Here is a 7821-nt window from a genome sequence, read left to right as displayed (position 1 = left end):
TAAACATATGTTCAGTATATACACTGCAAAATAGTGTAGCGCTTTCAACAAGAAGCTCCACTGGAGTCATTACAATCCTGCATATCTCAGATTTGTGCTTTCCAAAAACGGACGGTCATTTTGCATGGCTCCTCACGACAACGAGAGTGAGATCACTGGCAGCCTCTGCCGTAACACTGTTAACTCCGATCTAAATTCTCGTGATTTCAGTTTCAACATCTTCCCCGTTCTGACGGCCGTGGCTTAACGCAGTTTGGCATCGCTGTCCCGACAACCTGTGGAATGCTTTACCACTGAGTGAGGAGAGCAGTTTCAGAGAATTTTGACTCATACGCAGCAGAGCACATTTCACGTGGGTTAGTTCATCACCCGTTCTGCATAAGGTTGGCTAGATACTTTGAGTGACTCTTCCTCGTAAAATGTGGAATGTATTTAGCTCTATGGGGGAGCGCAGTGGGTTGGACCGGGTCCTGCTCTTCAGTAGGTCTGGGGTTCGAGTCGGCGGACTGGCGTCCCGTCCTGGGTGTGTCCCCTCCCCCTCTGGCCTTACGCCCTGTGTTACCGGGTAGGCTCCGGTTCACCGTGACCCCGTATGGGACAAGTGGTTCCGAAAACGTGTGTGTGTGTGTGTGTGTGTGTGTGTGTGTGTATTTAGCTCTCTACTATTCTTACATCTGATGTTTAAAAGAGCAATGACCAAGAGGACTTTTAGCCTCATCACTGCAATGTCCACGTTGCTCATGAGTCTTCTGCCAGGCTGATGTAGACCCCTTAACTCTTTTGCAGGCTGAGTTTAGGACTGACAATACTACGGTAAGACAAAGAATGATCCCTCTGTCGTAGCTGGAAACAAGAGATGAACATATTTGACTGCTGGCGGTGAAAGCCAAACAATCTGAGAAACATTTGGACAAATCTTCTGGGGATGCTGGGAGCCTAACCTGGAATACACCAAAAGAAGTACCTAAAATAAATCATAAGACCACTCTTAATGCACTGGTGCTGAAGTTTCGTTTCACAAAAATAATTTAAAATGCATGCAAATATATTTGGCACCAGCTATGAGATGGATAGCATGGAAAAAACTATATAACTTGGTCATGCGGTATGTATCTGTGAAAGCCCTGAAGGAGAAGAACCTGCCATACCAGAAGGTGAATGAAGGACTGAGAAGCTACTTAAGTGACTGATTCTTCAACCCCAGGGCAACCTCAGAATGCAGAATGGGATTAAAACATCAGCATATGGACTCAACTGTACATCTCTGAACAGACCTGGAAGAAAGGAGACAGAAAAGGAGTAAGAAGAGGCCTCTTTGACACATATTGAGAGAAGACTGAGCAATAAGGCTAAACAATAAAGTCACTGAAAAGGAAAACCTTACTGGATACTAGGTGCCCTTCTGGGTTTTGCGACCTACAGTTTTTCTGCACTCTTTGAAACGAATCAGATGGACTCACCTTAATAAAGAAAAGGAACTACACTGTCCAGTTCATCTTGCAGCTACCATTGCATAATAAAAAACATACAAAAAAAACCTTAAAGAAGACAACAACACTGCTAAATGTACAAGAACCACTGACCCTTTCTGTCTAGCAGTTTTTATTGTAGAGCAACAAGGAGGTTGTCTACACATACAGAGCTCACAATGTTCTAGTTCTGCATTATTTATGAATTGCGGCTACATTTAGGGTTAAGATGAGTATTCAGAGTGGAGGCGATATTTATTCATTATTTGTTTTCTACGTCTCTCTGTCTATACATATAAAATTGTATGTATACAACTACTGTTCTACAGTCAAATGTAAAATGTTTAAACATTCATAGCATTCTGAAGACAACAAATGTGGAGTTTTAGGAAATGGAGAGAAATGCTGCTGATTACATAACCTTCGGAAGAAACAAAAACTACAGTTCAAACATACTTGGATAATTTAATTTTTATAAGCCACTATTTATATGAAGCCATTGCCTAAGGTGAATTAGAATAATGGACATTCAACAATATTTCAGGGATAATTAACCCAACAATAATTTTCCAATTTATACAGCAGGGAATTCTTTCTCTATAAATTCTGGGTAAGTACCTTCATCCAAGGGTTCTAAAGCAGAATGTGGAATTTGAACAATTAAAAGAAACAAATTACTAGATACATATCAATATATTTGAATGTGTTACACAGTATTTACTATATACACAGCTTGATATTATTTGCAGACTGATTCAGTTCAATAAACCAGCAACATGCACAGGATCTCCTCTTGATATAAAGTGGTTGCACAGATTTACAAGCAGTACCCTTTTTCTCCATGTGTGAAAGAAGCATTTGAGACGTTCTGCAGCTGTAGGAATGGAGGGAGGGTTGCATCTGTGCCACGGTGTCTGTAATTCTAGCTCTCCATCATGACAATGGCAAAAGCAACTGTAGGGTAAATGTCAGTCGTATCAGCATTTTCATTGTGGTGGTCTTTCATGCAGAGGAGCCTCTAATGAAACAATCCATGCAAGCAGAGGCAGGCGTGCTGCTGGCTGGGAGAGGAGGTACAGCCTTCGCACAGACCGCAGCTGCATGTTATATTTTCATAGATACTGTGTATGCCCAAAATTTAGACTTAAAAAAAAAAAAATGTATCTAATAAGCTCAGTATTAAAGCTGCCTTGAAGGTGAATTTTTATGGGATGGGACAAAAAGGCAGGAAAAAGAAGTGGAAAATATTCTAAACAGTGAAACATGGATTTACCAAATTACACTTTCACTGATGGCAATTAATTTCACATACAGAGTGTGTGTGTGTGTGTGTGTGTGTGTGTGTGTGTGTGTGTGTGTGTGTGAGAAACCTGAACTGTACAACTTCCAGTAATTCCAATTTCGAAAGGATGACTCCTTTGACTGCCATCTAAAGTTCATCTCAAGTTTTAAAGTAGATTTCTGTCAATAATACATTAATGGCCTGTACTAAACCCAAGTTACCCTAAAATCATATGGTCTACTGGTCAGTAGCATTGCAGTTGCTCTTGCAGAAATAGTGATTCAAAAGTCACGCTGGCAAGTTTAGAGACTGAGCTCACTTTCTCCCTGATCCAAAACAAACAGATGTTGAATGTTGACATAATATGAATTTCTTAAGTCATATAACTGTTCAGAGTCCAAAGACACGCTGTTCAGGTTCACCCATAGTGTGTGAGTGACAGAGAGAGTGTGTGTGTTCTACTGATGTGTGTGGATGAGTGAGCCAGTGTAAGTAGTATATCTAGCAGTGTAAGTCACCGCGGTGATTAAGGTGTGTGGGCTGGTAACGCTACATCGAGTTCACTGGAAGTCGCTTTGGACAAAAGTGTCTAATAAATAAATGTAATGTAACCGGCCATCTGAAAGGTGTAACGAGAGGTGAAAGAACACGATGGACCAATAATGTGGTTAGTGCTTCAAACCCCAGTCCTCGATGGTACTTTCGCTTGATCAACATACTTACCACGAATTGTCCAAGCAAAATACTCTTTACTGGAACTCACTTTGGATATAAGGGGCGACCAACTGAAAGACAGATAATAAAAGTGAACACTTTCCGTTGGTTGTATAAGAAGCAGCGACTGAAGTGAGATCATGAGGGATGCGCCCACGCTAAATCCCCACCGTACATCTCAGTGCGCACTGGTGCGGCTGCGGTCACCATGTGGACTTAACCGTAACCTGAAGGTTCCAGTTTCGAGTCCCGCTCCTCGGTCCCGTTGCCGTACCCACGATCAGTGCACTTCCCCAGCAAGTCGAGTAAAAAATACCACGTTGTGAGAATGCAGGAAGTAAGCAAAGCCACTTTGGATAAAGTTACCTTCTGTAAAGGTAGGAATTAGTAATCATTGAGCAAATTGTTTCCTAATTGATAAAGTTATCATCTATGCAGCTTTCTCATAAACAATGACCCCACACACACACACACACACACACACACACACACACACACAGACAATCGGTGCTGTACATGGTGTGTGTGACGCAGTTCACTTTCCAATCCCAACCAAGTCCTGCTGGAGGAAAGGACCCTTCACCAAGGCACTTATGTTGAATTAGTACAGTGAAAAGTACCCTGCTGTAGCAGTGTAAACCGCTGTAAGTCGCTTTGGAGAGAAGTGTCAGCTAAATGTGTGAACAGTATGAGTCTGGTGCTTTATTACACAAACTAAGCAATCTTCTCAAACCCACGTAGTTGTGATATTTTGTCCAGCACCTGACATTTATGCTGCCGGGATGCAGATTTCAAACCCAAGGCCAAGTAACACTGATATCATCATAATCATGGGGGAGAAAACTCGCGGTGCTTCTGCAACAGTCTCGTTAACCGCCTAATTGCGGTTGGGGGCCCCTTGGTCCCCGACTCCACACTCTAAACTGACAGGGTACACGTCCACTTTTAACACCAATTTAGTTCCTCCGTTCTGCCCAAGCGAGCAGTTCGTTCACAGGACTGAAGCGACGCGGCGGTTGAGGGGAAAAAAAACCGCGAACACCACACCAACCTGACGAGAAGGGGGTGAGCAGCTCCTATTGGCTCCCAGCGGCTCGTGCAGCATCGTTCCTCCACCGGCGGCCAAGTTCGGTTAAATTACGTCACCAAAATAATGAGAGGTAACTGCGGGTCAAATCGAGCCCATCGGAAGGTTCGCCAGGCTCCAAAAACGGATGTGTAACGTCTGATCCGACGGAGCCAATGAGGGCCGCGCACAGGCTTGTCTGATTCCCCTTTGGCCAATCAAAAGAGACCTTTTGCCCAGGCGCGGAGGCGTCATGTGATCGCCACCGTGTAAATTGTCACGGCTTCAAGTCTTCTTCGGTCGCGATAGAAATGTAGTAATGGTGCGGTAATGGTGCAGTAAAGATAAACTAGCAGCTGAATAACGTGTTCCCTTCATTCCGTGAGCGGAACTGTCATTTCCTCCTGCAGTTTTGCAGAGTTGTAATGCATGGCAGCGCTTATTAAAAATATTACGTCAAGTTTTCAGCCTGTCTCCACCACATGTTCGTTAAATAAACGCGATTGTGCAACGTGCCGGGGGGTCAACGGGGCCCGGGACACTTTCTTTGGATGCACCCAAGAACAACAATGACGAATCCAGAATGTGCGTGATGTAGCTGAGACAGAACGGCTTTTTAGAATTATCATGTGCCATTTTGAGAGAGAGAGAGAGAGAGAGAGAAAAAAAAACCGTGTTACCCTTGATAATGAGGAAAATGGCACAAAAAAGGTGACAGAGAGAGAGGACACGAGCGAGACACTTCACAGTCGATAGTAGTGACTGTTATAACTTATAGTGTTATTTATATAGTATAGTGTATTAATAGTGACTGTTCAATATCTCGTTTACATTTCCGGTTGGATCATTACAGGTAAATAACCAAAATCGGATACATTTACATCGTTGGCATGGGCTTCAGCACTTTTGCCATTTCAGTCTTGACTTATTTTAGAGATAAAACCCCTCAGACCAGGTCCCACATGATATTCCGTTTACTGAAAACGCGTCGCGAGGGCGACACAAGTTACGGCGGATTTTGTCGCCATCTAGCGGCCGATCAGTATCAGCGCAACAGCGCGGGCAGAAGGAGGGACTCGGGCTGCAGCTCCGCTTATTATCGCAGTTATTATTAACGGTGACGCGAATACACAACGTGCTAAATTGTTGTAAAAAAGCCCGACATCGTGAACAAATCGATATTGTACATTATAGAACGGCTTCGGCCTATTAAGACCAATCTTAATTTTAATAATGAAAAAAACATAATAGGAAGATTGACTTGACGATGGACATAAATGTCATAATTTGTGTAATTTTTTTCTCCGTTATTTGTCTAGGTGTTGGTATCAAGTTTAACTTAGACCCCCGGCTCTGTTTTAATATTAATTCGCTTTGGCGTGATTATGTTACTGTGGTCAAGGGTTGTGAACTGATTCGCTGGATCAATAACCTGTAAATATGAATGTGCTGAAGAAAGAGAACGAATTATTGAAATGCATCTGAGAATCCCGTAAAAGACCGAAATGTCCTTAATAAACCGCTCGTGGGAAACTAGCCTTTCAGTTTTTAATTTGCATATAGTTCACCATATATTAGTAAAGTTCATTTTTCGATTCGTTGTAAAAATCCGTTACATTCGCGGTAAATAAATACAGAAAAATATTAATTTTCTTAAATTATTATTTATTTATAAAATTATTTTATTATTGTTATAATAATACAAATTATATATAATGCTTAATTGGAGAGAAGAGCGACAAACATGCCTGTCTTGGACATGAAAGTTAGACATAAAAAAACAAAATCAATCACTTGAAAATCAATACATTTTCGATAGGCGGGGGGAAACGATGGAATATAAAATTGTTCATAAAATATAAAGTCTTTGTTTGACTGAAGGAGGTTCGTTTCGCACTTTTCCTCCACATACCGTACAGGCTGGATTTGTGATAAAAATTAATTGTTTTCAATCAATGTGCCCTTCAGCTCCTAAAGTGATTTTTTAAAGGGCGGAATTCAACATGAAACTTGTTCTGTGAGGTTTGTAACCGTCGAGGAAAATGTAGAAAACATATTAAATAACTAAAGTAAAAAGAAAACACGGAAAGACCCGAGTTGCGACGGCGCTGCAAAGTGCGCTTTGACATAAAAAAATCAGCTATTTGCAAAAAAATACTTTTTTTTTTTTTTGTATTTCTGAGTTTGTCAAAGGATTAAAAAAATTAGTGTTTTACATAAACTAATTTTTTACTGCACCAGTGAAACACTTAACGAAACAGTTACTAAATGTCCTAAATTCGGTTCAGACAACAAAAACGTTTCGGGGGGGGGGGGGGGGGGGGGGACTGTTTTCGCCAATAAAGGTTTCTGGATTATCGGTAAAAGCCAAACGTTTATCTTTAAAATCATATAAAATGTAACTCTAGCACATTTCAGTAAACATGGTGAAATGTACCACAGGCTCATCAGGTTAAACATGTAAATTCCACTGTATTTCCACCTCCCTTTTCAAAAATTCTCAAGTTTACACAATTTGGCCAAGTTTACACCTCCCCTTCCTCTCAAGATGAGCATCAGGTTGCTCAAAACTTTCATCAAACTCCACACTAACCCATGAAAAAATACCCATGAATTCACCACAGTCCAATTCACAGCAAAATTCCTGTACAGGACAGATTTGCCTCTGCAGCAGGTTTTCAATAAATCACCACATTTCTCACCATATTTATTTATTCATGCAGAAAAGTCTCAGGGCAGCAGATGTGCTTCAGCAGGGTCGTATTTCTGTGTATGTAGTAAGTATGAGAACCGTGATACTGAGAGCCTTATTCTAATTCTAAACTAGTTAATATCTAATATCCAAATATCTCATCTAATCTAATTGATATCATGCGTGGAAACATCAGGAGCCCATGGGGATGGGGAATACTTCCCACACAGAGGTGTGACAGTTTGGCAAAGAAAAAAGCCTGTTTTGCGGTTAACGAGTCTTAATATTATAATATAGTCTATATTATAAAATTGTTATATTCTCGTCCTGTCTATCGCGAATGTAAATTCCTAATATTATGAGAAAGTGTGAATTCCCACTAGGGTATTTGTTTCCCCGGTTTACAAACGTTCCGCCCGCGGCCCCCGTGTCGAGCGTGGTCTCGCAGGACGGCGTGAAAGACCCTCCGGGCTCCATGTGTGGAGGAAGGCCTTGTGGAAAGCGGCGATCCCGTGTCTTCAAATTAATTTAGTCGAGGGGTTGGCGTGCAGAGAGCTCTTCCCTTGTGTTTTGACTTCAAGAAGCCCAGGGTGCCCTT

This window comes from Scleropages formosus, chromosome 24, assembly GCF_900964775.1.
Source record: "Scleropages formosus chromosome 24, fSclFor1.1, whole genome shotgun sequence".
In the NCBI taxonomy this organism is placed as follows: domain Eukaryota; kingdom Metazoa; phylum Chordata; class Actinopteri; order Osteoglossiformes; family Osteoglossidae; genus Scleropages; species Scleropages formosus.
The sequence above is the reverse complement of the archived record's forward strand: the minus strand, read 5'-3'. Positions refer to the sequence as shown.